General features: G+C 32.7%; 1 long non-coding RNA gene across 6 annotated transcripts; it reads right to left on the bottom strand.

The window, feature by feature from the left end:
* Positions 1-10441: 10441 nt before the first annotated feature.
* Positions 10442-19345, bottom strand: LOC115991749. Of its 6 annotated transcripts, none has more exons than XR_004092303.1 (6): positions 15659-19345; positions 14309-14556; positions 13079-13207; positions 11761-12739; positions 11058-11474; positions 10442-10832 (listed from the first exon to the last, which is right to left on the bottom strand). It is a non-coding gene; the product is annotated as an uncharacterized LOC115991749 (long non-coding RNA). The 6 variants fall into 6 exon arrangements; XR_004092302.1 differs by having other exon boundaries at positions 11761-13207; positions 15659-15731; positions 16643-19345; XR_004092305.1 differs by having other exon boundaries at positions 11761-13207; positions 15659-15731; positions 18710-19345.
* Between the last annotated feature and the right edge of the window lie 222 nt (positions 19346-19567).

Genomic DNA, 19567 nt, shown 5'->3' with positions numbered 1-19567 from the left:
TAGAGCAACCCGCGAAAGGCCACATGTGAAGTACATGACTAGAAGCTGAAGAGTCATGCTTGATTGTCAAATTCACAAGTACTTCACGAGAAAGGCCATCTCACGAGGTACCCGCGAAACTCTCTATTTGACAAAAAGAAAAAGTACTTTACCAAATTCTTTACCCACACTATATATACCCTCACTACCTACGAAAAGTAAGGAGTGCTTTTTAGAGAAAAAAAAAACCCTAGCGAAAACACTTAAGAGTTAGAGATTGTCATACCCACAATCATCTACACATTTTCTCTTAGTTTTCCTCTACTCCTACCTCTCCATCTCTACATCCTTGAGAGGTTCTTAGCTCAAACAATTTTCTTACCCAATCTGAGTATTGAGTCAAGTTTTGATGCCTTTGGGAAGCATTGGAAGGAGCCATTAAGTGGCGGATGCAATCGGGCTGAATTGCGGGATTCGAAAAGCTAGTGAAGACAAGACTCCAAGAAGTCCGTTGGTAGCAGGAGCTTGGAGGGCTCAAGTACATTAGGTAGAATAAGCTTGGAAGGTCTTCTGTTATTCGTATACTTCAACTTATTCACTAGTGGATCGATTTTGACTTGGAAGGTCGTAGAGAGGTTTTTTGCCGAGTTCTTCGGTTTCCTCTTCGATAACACATCTTGGTGTTATCTTGTGTTTGCATCTCTCTTCTCTACTCTTTAAGCTTTACTTTTATTGCTCATTGTGGTTGCAGATGGCTTAGAGTAGTGTTACCGGTTGATTGTGCTCATTTACTCTTGTTCCGCACTTTGATAAGTTAGAGTAAAAGCAATCTAGCCGTAATTTTAAAATTGGGGATCTAAACAAGCTTTAGTGTTTTCACACTAATTGAGCTTTCAAAATTAATATATTTATTTTTTATACATAGTTTTAGATCACAAAAAATTAAAATTTAAACATTCAATTGATGTCATAGTTATTGATTTTTTATCTTCTTGAAATTTTGCAAGCATAGACGATATAATAAAAACATGCAATCTAATAATTAAATTTTCAAAACTCACATCCAATAAAAAGATATTGGTAGAGTTTGAAGGACATTTTCCAAAAATGGAATGCAAGACCAACAATCTGGGATGGATGGAGTATAACATTAGAGAAGCAGATTCAAATTCTAAAATGTTAAGGTTCATTTGGTAACATTATTTGAAAATAGTTTTTAAGGATTTTAAATCGTCAAACATGGGCCCCACTTTTAAATGATGTTTTTGATAAGAGAACTTTGAATAAAGTATTTAAGATATAGTTTTCAATTTAGAGTGTATAAAACATGTATTCTGAAAAATCCTCATATAGTGTTTTTAGAACTCTAAAATAGTTTTCTAAGGCATTGTGATAAATATTTTGAAAAATGTGGATCCCATATTGTGTCACAAAAAGCAATTTTTTCTTAAAACCTCATACTCATAACAAGCACAAATGAGCATATAAAGTAAATACACATCCATAAATTCAAGTTGAGGACATTTGTCTAGAACTTAAGGTTCATGATTAAGCAAAATCTCATGCGTAGTGCTCTTAATGACATGATTCTGTTAGTGATAATTTAGCCTTTAAGTGAAAACACTAGAGACCAATACTGATAACACACAAGTGATGTGCCTAATCCACTTTATACTCCACCAATCGTAACTTGTCAAGCCATTTTTTCCCAAATTAATCAAATGTTATATTGCAATGAAACCGGACAAATACTCATGTGGTAGTGCATTCATTATGGAACACTCATAATGGAAATTATTCAATTAGCTTTTCCAAACAATGCATTGTGAATATAGGCTCTCAGACCCATGCGATGTATGAGAATAAATAATTATTTTATAATTGTAATAAAATGTATAATTTGTTCTTTAAAATTTTTTGAAGATAATATGTTCCCTCTAAAAATTAAACAATATTGATGAAGCGTGACTTCATCAGTTGAGTTGAATGCATCCAGATGGATCCAAGTTCTCGTCTGGATACCAGCATAAATGAAAAGACCACTCCTTCCAATGTGGTCACCGGTGTGGTGTCTACCACAACGTCTCCGATGCCAAAGTCAAAACAGGAAAGTGCTGTGTAAAATGAAACAGAATGGCAGAATAACAATCAGTGTCTTTTAGAGTGTTCTTTTTTGTCTATACCTTGTGTTGGCAATGTAAGGGTTTTATATATGTTTCCTTGGATTCTAGCCGTTGTGATTGATATTGTGATGTTAATGCCTTCCTTGGTAACGCCTCCTGCCTAGTAATGAGTCTTTAATATGCTCTCAACGGTCTGTACAGTTGGTTTTGTAACCGTCCGGGGCATTATTGGCGGCATTGAATGATCTGGCTGCCTTCGTCAGTGACATGGGCATTTGTTAGGCTCGCCTCAGGGAATGGTCTCGTCTGTCTTGTTGAGCCCGTCTGTGGTCAATTTCGTCAGTCCCATCAAATATCTATAATTATTTTTCATCTTTCTATCTCTACCAATATATCATTCTATTATTTTGGGTGTGTTTGATTGATATTATTCTTTTATAAGGTGGTTCATATTCTTTGAAATTATATTATAGTATGCTATGTTTTTTTTTCTTGTTTTTACAACTAAACTTTCAAAGTTTCGAATAAACTAATCAAATTCTTCATTCTCTTAAAAAGGATTATCATGATAATCAAAACTCATAACAAACTTATACTAAATATGTATAATTTATTCTCTAAATTTTATTGTAGATAATTTGTTCTCCCTCAAAATTAAACAATTTCAAAAAGTAATTCCCATAACTCTATTTTTACAAATATATAATTTTATCACTTTTGATGTTTTTGATTGATATTTTTCTTTTTTGAAATTATCCATATTCTTCTAATTATTATTATGCATTATAGTTTCCTAATTTCTTTTGGTACAACTAAAATTTTTAAATTTCAAAGTTATTATTCAAATTCTCATTCTCTTAAGGAGATTATTATGATAATCAAAACTTTTCATATAATTACAATTGATACTACTCAAATAATTGATAGTACTCTCAACCCAAACTTGTATTTTCCCATTCTTAAGTAAGTACACCAAATTGGACCGAAGTGAACTGAAATAGACCAAATGGACCGAAGTAGACTAAAATGGACAAAATGGACCAAATTGAACCGAATAGAGCAAACAGGACCGATGTGGACTAAATAGACGAAATGGATTGAAAGGGACCGAAATGGAACTAATGGACCAAATTGGACTGAACTGATCGAAGTAGACCGAATTGGACCAAACTGGACCGGATAGACCAAATTGGACGTATTGGACTAAAGTAAACTGAAATGCACCAAATGGATCAAATAGACCGAAGTGGACCGAACAGAACCGAATGGATTGGACCAAAATAGGCCAAACTGAACCAAATGAACTGAAGTAGATTGAATGGACCTAATTGGACCAAAGTAAACCGAATTGGACCAAACAGACCAAAATGGGCAGAATGTCAATCTGTAATTAACATAGCTAAGATTGTGTTTTGATATAAATTCAAATTCAAATTCAAAAAATGAGTGTCCTAGCTTGGGCCTATTGGCTCGCTCTATGGACTAAACCTCAAAAAAAAAAAAAAAAAACTTATTTCTAGATAAATGTTATATTTTTTATGAACTATGTTATTTTGATTTGAGTTGAAGAGTATGCACTTCTTTTGGAGTTGAAGGGTCATGGCACAATTATTAAATGGGTCGGGTTCAAATTAGGCTATTTAACCAAATGCCCCTACCTTGACACGACACACTAACCTGAATTGACACCTTAGAAAACAATGAAAGCATTAACATTCAAATTGGCGAAGTGTTTGTCATGTAAATGGACTAAGGGAGTTGCTCCTCGTATTGGATGTGTTCAAAAATACCCAGCACCTCTTCAATTCCAAGCACTTGAACAAGTCAATCTATCACCTACGACCACGCCGGGATACTTTTCTATCAATACTCCTCTTCTTTCGCCAAGATCCAGTCCTAAAATTCATCTATCGCCGTAGGCTTGCATGTATGGGACTTCCTAAATCCAATGGTACATGTTTCAAGTAGTGACTAGATTGTAAACTGATTGGCGAGATTCTTTTAAGGCACGTGGGAATTGAAATAATAATAATAATAATAATAATAATAATATTATTATTATTATTATTATTATTATTATCTATATATATATATATAAAACCGAAGCCTTTGAAACTCCCACAATTTTCCACATCATCATTTTAATTTAAAAAAATTTTAATTTTTAAAACTAAATAGTGAGAGAGTCCTAACAGGAGTCTCTTTTATATATATATATATAATATATATATATTTATATATAAGCTTCAATTTCATCATTTTAATTTAAAAAATTTTAATTTTTAAAACTAAATAGTGAGAGAGTCCTAACAGGAGTCTCTTTTATATATATATATATATATATAAGACAAAATTTTTGAAAACCCTAAAGCAATCTCCTTTGTCCGTCTCCATTAAGAGAGAAAACCCTAAGCTTCAATTTCTTTGGTACGCTTGCTATTACTTTTTCTCTTTTTTGTGAATTAGTTTTTTTTGCTTTTGTTTTGTATGGAGTAGTACTTTACAATATATTGTATAACTACAAGTATTGTAGTAAGTTTGCTAACTTTTTGTGTGGTTCAAAGATGCTATATTCTATATTATTTTAGATTATATAACCTTAAGCCTTACCTTATGGAGACGTATGTACAAGTTTTCAATTCCTTTTGTGTGGATATTTTCTCACAGCTGTGGAGTAAGGTATATACACTATATGTTATCTTATGTTTTCTCTTATGGTGTCATGCTTCTTTGTTTATTAATTAAAGATTATGTTGGAAGCCTATATTATTTGCACCTTCAAAGTGTTCGACAATGTTTGAACCAAATTTTTCATCAACTAGGAAGAATTGGATAAAAAAAACTTAGAAAAACTTTCCATCCTTACTGAAATTGTCTCGCAATAATGACTTTTTTTTTTTTTTTTTTAATTTTATTCTCTTTTGAAAGTTTGACCATCTAAATTTTTGGGTTCAATTTTTTGCAATATTTGAAACAGTTTAGCAAATTTCAACTGTTATAACTATGGATTATTCTCTTGAAGGTAACCTATCTTTCTCTTATATTTCTCTATTTGGTGGTCATATATATTTTGTTTTGTTTCAATAATTTCTAGGCAGTGCCAGTAAATTAGAACTCATTAGAACTTTTTAGTTATTTTTTTTTTCAATATCTAAATTTGGCTTATTCATCAAATTGTAACTCAAAAAGATAGGAGCAATTCACGCAATAGTATAGTTTCATAATCAATTTAAAATTTTATAAAATTATTTTAGTTTATTATAAATAGGTAAGTTCCCGTGCGTTGCACGGGTTTCCGACTAGTTATTATAAAAAACCGAAACTTTTGAAGCTCCCACAATTTCCCACGTCAACATTATTTAAATAAATATTATAAATATATATATATATAACCGAAACTTTTGAAACTCCCACAATTTCCCACATCAACATTATTTAAATAAATATTATAATTAATTAATGAAAAAAAAAAAGACTCTAACACAAGCTAGACTTCTAGCCAAATACAATAACACTCTCCCACCACCTCTACTCTCTCCTATTTAAGAATTGCTTGTATAGAAGACCTAAAACCCAAAATACAAACGTGTAAACCAAAAACTATTTGTGGAGAAAGATGATGTTTGATCAAAAGCAGATGCGTGGCATACAGGAGCAAGATGGTTCAACGATATCGTAAACGTCCCTTTTTCATCCAAACCTTTTGTTGCTGGCTGCGTGGCATATTTCCTGGACAACACACTGCATCGAGACCCTACAGTCAGGAAAGATAGAGGTAAACATTGGTGGGACAAGTTCCGGTCCTTCAAGGGTGACATAAGGAGTGAAGAATTTATTCCCTCCCTTCAATTTGGTCCTTCAAGGGGTGACACAAGGAGTGAAGAATTTTATTCCCTGCCCTTCAATCTAAACAAGTATTTCTCATCTGTTTGATATTATAAGGCCCTCTATCAGATATTGCTTTGTTGAAGGTTCAAAAGCTCTTTGCAAGATCATGTTATAAATCATTGTTATCTCTATTACTTGTGAATCTTATTACAGTCTACATCAGTATAGGATTGTCTCTTCCTTTATAGGATGCCTTAGAACATTTATTTAATTGTTTTCTTTGTTGTAAATCCAATGGCAAAACTAGATTTAAACTATTAATGAAGCGGTTTTATTTCTCTCCAAAAAAAAAAAAAAAAAAAGGCAGATGTGCTGTACAATTGATGAACCAATTCATGGCTCATGATCCCAACACGATGAACTTCCCCGGAGCTAACTTCAAGTAAGATCAGGAAACAAATTAAGAAAAAACAAATCTTTTTAGTTTGTAGGTGTTAATAAGACCATATGCAGTTCCCATTTTTATTGCTTTGGGTTTAGGATTTGCTTACAAATTTAAGATTTTGATCATGTGCTATCCAATATTAGTTGTGGGTGTTTTTAGATCTATCATATGACGAATCTTTGTAATTCGTAGGTTTTTATGGCTAATAAGACTATATGCAATTCCAATTTTTATTGCTTTGGTTTTAAGATTGTTTACAAATTTAAGTTTTTTGATCATGTGCTATCCAATGTTAGTTATGGGTGCTTTTAGATCTATCAAACTTCAGTTTTTGGTTTGCTTCAATAATTTCAAAATAATGAATCTTCTAATTCTTTAATATTTTTGGCATTTTAGAAGTTTTAACATATGAATTTTTGAGATATTATTTTGCAATATTGAAACTATTTGATAGATTTCCACTACTATAGTGATGAATTATTTCTTTTAAAGGTAACACTATAGTCACTTTTTTTTTTTTTTATGTTGTTTCTATAATTTGTAGGTTTTGACTATTTTTGTAATATCTGAAACAATTTGGCAAATTTCAACAGTTATAACCATGGATCATTCTTTTGAAGATAACATATCTTTCTCTTTTATTTCACTATTGTGTAGTCACATATATATTTTGTTTTGTTTCAATAATTTCTAGACAGTGATTCTTTTGATTCTTTAATATTTTTTGGCATTTTGAAAGTTTTTATATTTGAATTATTTATTATTATTTTTTTTTTGCAATATTTGAATTTTTTTGCAAGTCAGCTTCTTTATCAAATTTAAACATAAAAGACTGGAGCAATTTATGTGATGGTATGGTTTCATAATCAAGTTAGGATTTTATAACCATTGCACGTTCAAGCAATGGCTTCTTTATCAAATTTGAACATAAAAGACTGAGGTAATTTATGTGATGGTATGGTTTCATAATCAAGTTAGGATTTTATAAAAATTATTTTAGTCTGCTACACAAATAGGTAGGTTCCCGTGCGTTGCACGGGTTTGCGACTAGTTATAATAAAAGTTGAGTTTAGACGCCGTAGTTGCGTCATGTGACTTCACCAAATTGCAAAAATTTTATTAAAATTTTAGATTTTTAAAGAACTAAAAAAGAATAGTATATCATCAGGACTCTAATTTATTGTTATCAACCACGTTCTCTTTCTCTCTCTCTTTTTTTTTTTTTTTTAATTTTTAATTTTTTATATGTTACGTTATGTTGAATCAACTCTTTTTTTTTTTTTTTTTTTCCATTTTATTCATATGACCTTTTTTTAATTCCAATTTTTATGGGATAAAAACAAATACATTGATTAGATATCTTTAATTTCAATAAGATTTAAATGAATTATATTTCAAATGGAACTCTACCAATATATATAACCCTATATATCCTTTTTGGAATGAAGCTTATTTTAATATGTGAATGCCTAAATCCCATGACAATGCAGGTATGCATTCTTTCTTCTTTTATTATTATTATTATTATTATTTCATTTTGTTTATTTTCTTTAGTGTTATTATTGGTTTTTTGTCTTCATGTGATTTTAATTAATGAATTCAAAACATTCGAAAACATTGTCAAGTTTCTAAAGACTCCTTTTTTGTTTTTGTATTTTGTTTTTATTAAATTGATTAGGTTTTGTGTATTGGTTGCCTTTTGTTTAAACTAATTTTCTTAGTTTTGATCTAATTTATATGCTTAGGGTTAGGGTCTTAGAATTAATGATTAAATATGGTTAGAATTAATAGATAAATTTTAACAATTTTCATATTTGATTTTTATGTTACATCAAATCATCAAGATGTTCTACATGTCTATTCTTGAATTATCAACTTTAATTTTAATTTATAATATTATCAAGATTATATTAATTTTAGATTTATCAATTGTTTAGTACTTTTAAAAAAATAATTATCAATTTAAAATTCAATTTGGAATTATCAATTTAAAATTCAATTTGGAATTATCAATTTAATTTAGTTTTAGGAAGAAATCTTACCCCTTATTTTAATGAGATAATTATTTACACTTGATAATTTTTTCTTTTATTTTTATTGAATCTATTAAAATATGTAATTATTTATACATTTATTTTATAAGCTTTTTCATAAAACCGTGCAACGCACAGGCCTCTAACTAGTTCACAAATAAAGCACAAGATAACTCCATATTTTATGGGTATACCATAAGGTGGCATTTATAATTTGCTCTCCATAAACAACAATGATCTGTATCTTTGAATGGTAAAGAAATTATCATTTAAATTAATTTTATGAGATTGGTAAATAAAAACTAAAAAGGTGGAGTAGAGTAGAGAGAGGGAGAGTAAGTTAAATTACCTCGTTTGGATATTTTTTAAGGGAGGGATTTGGAGGGGTTCTAACTACTTCTAACCCCTCATTTTTAATTCCCCCAATTTGGAGAGATTTGGAGGGAAAGTAGAGCATAGAAATGTTTGACTAAATGAATTACCAAATTTACCCTTACCATATTAAAAAAAATTACAAACTATGAAAAAGCTAATTATTTCCCTCCCCCTTACTTAATTTTAAAAACATCCAAACAAGGTGGAGGATAATCATTTTCCTCTACTCTCCTCCTCACTACCCTCCTCCCTCTACTCTTCTGTCTCTCCAAACTTCCAAACATAGTGTAGGGACTGGGTTCGCGCACTTCTTTCGTGGTAGAAGTGGATTCAAGCCCAACTAGCCTAATACAATAAATTTGTAGAGAGTAGGTTCAAGAGCTAGGTTTTAGCGAGGACTGCAACGACCGGACATGGTCATGAATGGGTTGAATAACAGATATGCAGGCTAAAAAAGAGAAACTTCGTCCACGGGCCTCTCGTCCGAGGAGCTTAATGTTCTTATTATTTCTTTTACGCTAGGTTACAATGGTCCTAGAGACGATACATAATGCTACTCACCTCTCTCTCCCTCTCTTTTTTTTCTCCCCCCCCCCTCTCTTTCATGGAGGAATTTTTACATTATATAGCCCTTCTCAGTTGATCTTAACCTTCCATCTGTTGATTAGGCAGGTAACTACTTGAGTGCTTGTCCCATCAGCCGCCTTCCCCCACCTTCAGTTAGTTGCAGTAACCGAAGCCACACTGTTCAGGGATCCTTTCCCCATTAATGCGGCCAGAACGTTTGTTGGCGCATTCAATACGGAGGTGACAGCTTTTCCTTGAACCGCTCCTACACTGTACCACTGTGCGCGTCCTACTGTACTCGCCCTTTCTTCTGGGAGCGCTCTGGGGGCTGCCTTTGATGGCGTGCCGTTCTTTCCTTCTAGGTTTTGGGATGCCGAGGACAGGATCGTCCTCGGCTACATCTCTAGGCCATTTGGACTTTCGTTGCATGTCCTCGGCAACGTCTCTCCTCGGCACGGGCCTTGGGCCCTAATGTAAAGTGAGCTGGGATCACAAATTCTTTGGCCCCACACATAGTATTAGTCAATCTACTTAACTTAGTCAAAATAAGCAAAAAGATAAACAATATTTTAAGCCAATATTTTTGTTTCTTTAAGTGACTAGCACTATATAGATAAATAGTTCTTACACATCCTATACAGGAATCATAATCCGTTTCATTTTGTTCATGAGTATTTTATGATAAAATCAGAATGAAATAAGATCAAGAAGTTTTCTTTTGTAAAAAGAGCATGAACCAGTGTCACATCCTGAAGAATAAACAATGAATTTCAATATTCAATAATATAGTGATGTGAGTATCAGGTTAGTGGCATGAATATCTAGGCACCAAGCATAACTTCAATTCAAATAATGTCATGTCCAAATTATAAGAATTCATGTTGAGTGCAGCTCTTTGATATTCTATTAGTAAATCTTCCTTTGGAATTAAAGCTTACAACATGAGGTGAGAAATCATGCTATGCATTGTATTTGACAAAAAAAAGTACTCTACACCACCTTTTTTTTTTTTTTTTTGATAATCTTCAATTTCATTGACCAAACTAGAGCAAGATACAAATGGGAACTACAGACAACCTCACAAGCAGATCTAAGAACATCAAGGAGACTGAGTTTATTGTAACTTATAAAGGACTTAGATGATAAAAGGGAGAGCCTGGTAGCAGTATAGGCTACTGAATTACAGTCTCTTTTAACCCAACAGAAAAAACAACTAAGAAAAAGATATTTTAAGGCTTAAAGTGTTGCTGATGATGCTACTGATGGTCTACACCACCTATTTGATGCACTATGTATATGAGAAACAATTTCTACTGTCATAGTACAACTTTCGTTCTATTGAGGGTATTCCAATGAGTTCCCTCTTTGTCCACTTCAAATATCTCTAAACAAAGTCCAATGGCAGCATAGTGGTAATGGTATCCTTTATGGTGCATGATTCATCTGTAGTTGAAACTCATCTTCCCCTCCTCCACTATCTACCTATCAAAAAATGTCTCAAAACATTAAAACAAAGTTTGAATTTATAAATGAACTTTATTTCAAACGAAATGGGCTAACTACAAATATAGACTGAAGTTAAAAATAATCTATATTTGAGAAATAAAATCCAAATAACTATCAAATTAGCCACGAATTAACTCATATATTCAAAGCTACATTAACATGAACCAACCAATAATAAGGGCATAATACTTGAAGTAATACCTTTTAGGTAGATAATGATGCCTTTCACCTACTGAGGCAGACTCTTGCCTTTTTAGATAACCAATTCATCTTTATCACTATAGTCACATACATCCGATCTTTTATGTCATCAGCAAATCTGAAAAAAGCATGCCTCCAAGTCCTATTGAAGAATAGAGCTCCACAAATTGCCCAAAAGCCAATTGTGAATCCAAATCCCATACCTATATAGAAGCTGGAATTTTTAGAGTCATCTTCAGCACTGCCTAGCATAAAATCAATTTAAGTATCCCCAAGAAATAGTTTTCCTTGAATTTGCCTTCCATAAAATCAATTTGAGTATCCCCAAGAAATCTTCCCCTCCCCTGCCCCACCCGCAAAGGCCACCATCCCATTTCCCACACTTCGCTGCCCAATTGTAGATTTCTTTTGCTCACACTTCAGTTCAAAAGTGATTGGATGTTAACATTCACTCTACTTGAATAACTTTAAACTTTTTAAATAACTAAATTTGTTCAAGGAAACTAGTAAAGAAGTTAAGGTAATCAACACAACAAATTAAAATATCTTTCCCTCGAATCAAGATAATCCCACTACTTCAAACATAGAAAGGATGGGTCACAAGAAAATTCTAAGATCCTGAACATCTCATGCCGCACTCACACAACTTCAAGCTCACAATGCAACATTGGAAAAAGTTTCGAGATTGCAAATAGAACCTTACCAGGACAGTCAGTAGGTTGGCCATTACTGCCAACAGCAAAACCAAGGCCACTACAACAAGGAGCAGCTGTTGGTTGTGGAGCCAATTCATGTGCATCACCTATCCTTTTAGTACCAAGAATAAGAATTTCATCCATAGACATGGAGAAACTTTTGATCTGAGCATGGACATTTTCTTGGACTTGGCTCGTTGATCAACAAGAGAGGCTTCACTAGCCATTCTATGATCTCCTTTGCATCTGCCTCATCAGCATTCCTTCTCAAACAATTTTAGCTAGACTTTAGCACAATTCAATGATGTGCAGAAAAATCATTAGTAATTGGTACTTTAATGGGAGAACTAGAACACACATGACACACCCACAAGCTCTTAAGTAATCAGAACCAAATGTGGAAATTTTGTAATAATTATTTAAGACTTCTTCTGTACCTAAACAGAAGATAGGTACTAAAAACCCAAATAATGTAGTTATGGCCAATAAAAAATGTGTTGTACATATAAACCTTTCTCCTTTATTCTCTTCACAAATGCATAAGTTTTATTATAAAAATTAAAATGCCATAAATTGCATTCTAATTTCATGTGTTTTCTAAATGTAGGCCAAAAAGGGCATTGCTAAGCTATGTTAATAGTGGCATAAGTAAAAACAATTCATTGTTGACAATTTGATTAAAAAAAAATAACCATGAAAAAAAAAAAAAAACTTATTAAATACAAGGAGGAGCAGTACAATAATTATTGAAGACAGCAAGCTCAACAAGAAAAATCAAATGAAAGTGTTAGATGATGGAAATGTCGAGAGCTTCTGCATAACAAGATGTAAAAGAGAGTGGTAATACATGATCATGTATATCAAACTAAGTGCTGCAAACTACACAAAGCAAAATTGCCACCAAAGGAAACCTGAGGAATTTCACAATTGTTGGACAAGCAACTCAGCAGAAGACAACATTACTGATTTCTGGATTTTGATGTTTTCCTGTAATACAAAATTCATCCAAGCTCAACAAGTACATATACTCCAGTACATTAAGCAAAAACTAATAGTCTTGCAAACAAATCTAGGTGCAGAAACATTCTAATTTGATTCCAGTACAAAGATTATGATATGGGGCACTGCTTATATGCGCAATTGTAATGAATTTTGTAACAATCAAACATATTTAACAGCTACGTATTACTGAACAAGCACCCAATTGAAGCCCTTTCATCCAACCTCTCAGGCAATAAGGGTTGATTTGATGTTATTGGGAAACATATTCAGGAAAAAGTTTGAAACATTAACCATATAATTAAAAGAACACCAATTAGTGCTTACCACATAAGGAGATTAAACTGGAGGGCATAAATTCAGCTTGGAGGACATCCTTGTACTTCTAGAGATATTGATCCCCTTTTTTTCTCACATATCCATGCATTTGTTAGCCAGCAACATGCCATCCAAATACTAAAATGAGAATTGATCACAATCTTGCACTTTCTTGCAGTAAAATAATCTGGACCTCTATATGTGTTACCTCCAATACAATAACTTCCAATCAAGGCCCTAACGAATATCAATCAAAACTGAGAACTTCACATAACCTTTATATTCAATTTGATTTCCAAGGTTTCAACCCAAATAATGTCATGTTCTAGGTTACAAATTGGTTGAATTCCTTGTTTAGCTGCAATAAGAATGGCATTCAAAAAAGAACAAATACTATTTTTGAGCTTTAACTCCAACGAAAAGAAGCCAAGAGATATTCTAGAAGGTATTAACAGCATCAAAGTTTATTGCAGCTCTCAAAGCTTATTGCAGCATCAAAGCTTATTGCAGCTTCTAGAAGCCAAGTAATACTTTTTTTTTTTATTGGTATGTTACACATATGGGTGGGTCAGGAACTCTCAATCTCACCTACCACCTTACTCTTAAAAGAGGGGGAAATGCTCATTTGCAACATTGAAGTTTGCAAGAAATCTAACACCTAGAGCATATTATCATTCCATAAAAATATATAAAATCTACAGTTCATCTAAGAATATTAATTTAGAAATAAAAAGGTTAAAAATGATAGAAAAAATCACATCACAAACACAAAAACATGATTTCAAGAAAGACCTTATAGAAACTAGAGATAACAAACTCCTAGGTATTCTGGAAACAGTAATTAAATACTCATTGAAGATGCCTTTCCATAAAATCAATTTAAGTATCCCCAAGGCATCTTACCCTCCACTTCGCTGCCTAAATGTAGATTTCTTTTATTGACACTTTAGTTAAAAAATGATTGGATGTTGACTTCAACTCTACTTGAATAACTTTTAAATGTTCTAAATAACTAAATTTGTTTAAGGAAAAAAAATCAAAGAAGTTAGGGTAATCAATGGACAAATCAAAAGATCATTCCTTCGAATCAAGATAATCCCCCTACTTCAAGGATGAGTCACAAGAAAAATTTAAAGATCCTGAACATCTCAAGTTGCACTCACACAACTTCAAGCTCATATAATGCAACACTGGAAAAGATTTTTTTTTTTTTTTTTTTTTTAACTAACAGAATCTTACCGGGATAGTCAATAGGTTGGCCAATATTAAAACCAAGGCCACTCTAACAAGGAGCATCTATTGGTTGTGGAGGCAGTTCTTGTGCCTCACCTATCCTTTCAGTATAAAGCAGAAGAATTTCATCTATACACATGGAGAAACTTATAATCTAAGGATGAATGTTTTCTTGGACTTGCTTCTGTTGATCAGCAAGAGAGGCTTTACAAGCCATTTCATTGAACTCCTCTGCTTTTGCCTCATCAGCATCCCTTCCCAAACGATTAGTTTGAAAAAAAAAATGAGATTAAAGGACAACCAATGAAGTAGAACACTGAATGACAAAGGTAGCATAAATTCACATGAAGCCAAGTGGTAAAGTAGAGAGAACAAACAAAATAACATCTACTCAAAAGAAATTTTACTTTGTTACAGTACTTTAAATAGATGCGCAACATCTAACAAGTTGACACTTGGATAGAAGTAAGGCAAACATTAAGATCAAGTTATGTCACATCTACTATTATTTGACTTTTATCACCATGCAACAACTAATACAATTGTTTCATTAATTAAAATATGCATTTAATAGTGGTGGTTCAACCTAAAATTCTTAATTATTATGTACTACATTCACTTCTATCTTTAAATACCATAGAGACAGGAACTAGAAAATAGTAGATGAACTTTATATGCTAAGGTTCTGTTTGTTTTAGATTAAAATGTCAATTTAATTTCACCAATAACTTATTTAAAGCCTCACTTTTTTTAACTATAGTTGTATTTTTAAACAAAGTAAGACAGTCAAAATAAGGTCATCCATACACAATCTCAATTATAATTTACCACTTCTTTTTAAGTAAATTTAAAATAAAAATAACAATCCTTAACTAATGCATTCACTTTTTACAAATAGCTCTGACACAATATATGGCAATTGATAGGGTTGAACCATAGCATCTAGTCTTTTTTTATCATTATTTTATTTTATTTTTTTATTATGCATTTAGTAAGTTTTGAATCAAAACCTTACCCTCTATCTCATTATTATGGACAAGAAGGTCATTTGAGGTAGATCTCATTGTTATAGTAAATTTGTTTTAATTAATTTGACCATAACATCAAACTCCATACAGTTACTACTTCAAACATAAGCATGTATATCAACATAATTGTGTAAAAAAATTTCATTCAACAGGTTAATAAAAACCAATCAAATGGTCTACACTACTGATATGGTCCCTATCTTTGCACATTAATACAAACAACGTCCTTAGCAAACTGGCCAGTACCAATAGGCTATAGCCACATACAGTTCATATGCAGAGGTAACAAACGAGATAATTCAGACGACAAAGTCAAAGTTACATTGACCTGGTATATAGAAACAATTTATTTATGTCAACTTCAAATTGTAATTGGCTTGGATTGCGGGAGTTTTCACAACCTATGAATATTGTTTGCAAAAGAGCAAAAGGGTCATATAAAAGTGCAAGAAAAAAGAAGAAGAAGAAGATAAGAAAACATAGCATCAATGAAAGAAAGTTTTAATCTTTATGACTAATATTGTTATCAAAAACCCAACTCAATTCAATAACAGTCATAGATTTAGCTCAATTGAGTAGAGTTTGTTGGTTCTAAAATGGGAAACCCATTTTTTAATAAGGGAACAGTATTTTCAGTAAAACTATAAAAAAAAAAAAATGTGAGAGAGAGAGAGAGAGAGAGAGAGAGAGAGAGAGAGAGAGAGAGAGAAAGGGCCTCTTGGAATTTGTGGAATAGAAAAGTCATTGTGAAATAAATCAATGAGTCCAGGAAGCACTATTTTTTGGAGAAATAATTCTTCTTTAAATGACTAGCACTATATAAATAAATAGTTCTCACACACATATCCAAGAATCATAATGCATAGCATGTTTTATGATAAAACTAGGATGAAATAATATCAAAAAAAGATTTCTTTCGTTAATGATTTTTTGGCCTTTAGAAGAGCATGAACCAGTGCCATCTCCTCCTGAAGTATAAACAATGAATTGCAATTTTCAATAATAGTGATGTGAGTATGATCAAGCTTAACCTCAATTCAAAATACACCATGTTGAAATTATAAGAATTCATGGTAAGCCCTCTTTCATATTCTACTCATAAATCCTCCGATGGAATTGAAGTTTACAACATATGAGGTGATAAATCATGCTATGCATCCTATTTATAATAATAATTATAAATAAATATATATAAAATTCTAACTACATATTTGATGTATTATGTATATGAGAAACAATTTCTTCTATCATAGTTGACTACAACATTAACATGAAAGAAAAAATATTAAGGACATATAACTTGAAGCAATACCTTTTGGCTAGATAACGATGCCTCACTTACTAAGGCAGACTCTTAGCTTTTCCAATAAATTCATCTTTATCATTGTAGTCACATAAATCCAATCTTTTATTTCATTGGCAAATCTAAAATAAGCATGCCTCCAAGTCCTATTAAAGAAGAGAGCTCCACAAATTGCCCAAAAGCCAGTTGCGAATCAAACTCCCATACCAATGTAGAAGCTGGAGTTTTTAGAATCATCTTCAACACTGCCAATTGGTGATCTATTCAAAGATTGTTCCTCAATTATACAGTTTTTAGGAAGAGGATCACCACATAACTGAGGATTTCCAATGTACCTAAGGGCATCAAAAGATTGAAGCTGGGTGCTTGAAAGAATTCTACCTGAGAGATTGTTGTATGACAAGTCCAAGAGACTAAGAAATGTCAAATTAGACATGCTTGGAGGAATTTTACCCGATAAATGATTTAGTGAGAGATCAACTGACTCTAACTCTTTCATACTCCCAATTTTTTCTAGTATCTTTCCCATCAAATGATTTCGAGACAAATTCAAAAAATGTAATTTGGAAAGATCTAAAATTTCAGTAGGGATTGATCGGGACAAGTTGTTACTTGAAAGGTCTATCAGCCTAACTAATTTAAGGTTCTCTTTGTATTCCATTTCGTTCCCTTTGGGAACCAACCCAACATTCTCAACATATATATTCGAATATATAAATGAAATAACATTGGAATCTGGTAATGCCATGGCACTAATATTTTTCAAGCAGTTTGGTATGGATCCTGATAAGCTATTATTGGCAAGATCCAATACTCTAAGAGAAGAAGGTTGGCATATTTGTTGAGGTATATAACCATTGAATTCACTTGATCTTAGAAGGAGAACCAAAACATTTTTCATTTCTCCAATCCATAGTGGTATGATGAACAAATGATTATCACCCATATCAATGAGCCTCAGATTTGAGCAGTTTTTCAACGATGAAGGAATATCTCCATAGATGCTATTGTTTTGTAAATGCAATGATTGGAGGTTAATCAAAACCCCCCATGAAGTAAGGAATTCTACCTACTAGATTATTGCTCCCTAAGTTTAAGTGGATCAAAGACTACCAATACTTCCAGCAATGAGAAAGTTCTCCTGATAAGAGATTGTTTGATGCATCTAAAACCTCTAATTTATTCTTTCTAATTTTCTTTTGGCATAAGAAAGTAGAAATGGGTCTAGAAAATGAGCTGTTAGCTATATTGAGCACTTTGACAGTAGAACTCAGAAAATGTCTGATACATCACATTCTATGTGGTTGTTAGAGAGATTGATAAATGTAATGTTTGAAGTCCAATTCTAGAACCAACTCGGAGTTTTGCCTGAAATTCCAAACATGGACATATCTAAAAAAATGAGGGATCTTTGTGATTGTAGCCATGAAGGAAAATTAGGACCTATCTTCATTGAGCTCATGGAGAAATGGTCAAGTGGGAAGGGGGGAACCCAATTGGAATTGACATTGAAGAACAAACGTGCTTCAGTCATATAGAGAACCTTTAATTTTGAGAGTTTTCTGAAATGCCCTTCATCTACGATACCCATTAAAGAATTTTTTCCAACATACAACGCCTCTAACTTAGAGAGAAGCCCATGACTCTTTGGAATGGTGCCATTCAACCGATTTTTGTCAAGTAATAATGTTCTTATACGAGACAAATTCCCAAAGGAAGAAGGTATAGGGCCATTTAAAGAATTAACTCCGAGATCAAGATACGTTAGATGCTTAAATTGGCTTAACGGCTCTGGAATTTGTTCAACTAGCTTATTGGTATACAAGGATAGAGATTCTAATTTCTCTAAATCGAAAATGCTAGGCGGTATATTGCCTTTCAAAGAACTGTTGGTCAGGTCAAGCCTTAAAAGGCTTGTACTGAGATTAGAGAACCAATTAGGTATCTCATGATTGAAATGATTTCCAGAAAGATGAAGGACTCAAAGAGACGTGAAATTGACAAATCCAAGAGATGGATTTAGACTATCAAGCTGACAATTATACAAGTATAGCTCCATAAGAGATGGGAACTTACTCATTATTTGAAGCCAATCAACTTCTCTGTGAAGGTCAGCTGAGCTGAGGCCAAGGTATTGAATGGTAGAGAGACCAGACATCCAACGAAGGTTATCTACATAAAGGTCAGAATTATCTCCAAGAGACAGATAGCGAAGGCTTGAAAGGTTCCAAAGCTGATGAGGAATGAGTCCACTAAAGTTAGCGCCTAAGAGGTCAAGATGTGTGAGACTGTACATTGAACCAAGGAAAGTTGGGATCGGAGTACAATTAAAGTCATTGCCACTCAAATCCAAGTAATTCAAATGTTCTAATTGGAGAAATGAACCACTATTCTCACTGCCTAACCTCGAATAATTGAAATGGAGTTCAAAGACTTGGCCAATTTTCTTGTTGCAGAAAACTCTGTCCCAAATACAGCAATCTTTATGGTCAGACCAGGATGAGAGGACGTGTCCATGATCAGTGAGACCACGTTTGAGAGTTAGAAGGGCTTGATTGTCTTTTTCATTACAAGAGACATTTGAGATTGACTCTGCTTTGAAGAAGAAGAAGCTTAAACTGAAGGTAGCGAGAAGTAACCATGCTAAAAGAAAAGCACATGAAGAGTCGCAAAAGAGGCAGCCATTGTAACGAAGGAAGAGAAGTTTGAAGGAAGAAAAGCTGAAGTGTGAGTCTATGGTAATTAGCTCGTCATAATATATAGTGATTCCTCAAACCCTTTCTAATTTTCCTTATTATTATATTATTTTAATAAAGACCTTGACTTGTTGACTTGTGCTTTTAAATTCTTCTGATGTACCTATGAAATACTGTTTAGTGGCCTATGATATGATGGTGGAATTAAGATATGATTCAAAATTTTCAAGCTAAGGTT

Source organism: Quercus lobata, chromosome 5 (assembly GCF_001633185.2).
Source record: "Quercus lobata isolate SW786 chromosome 5, ValleyOak3.0 Primary Assembly, whole genome shotgun sequence".
Taxonomy (NCBI): Eukaryota; Viridiplantae; Streptophyta; class Magnoliopsida; order Fagales; family Fagaceae; genus Quercus; species Quercus lobata.
This window is presented reverse-complemented; position numbering and strand designations above follow the sequence as displayed.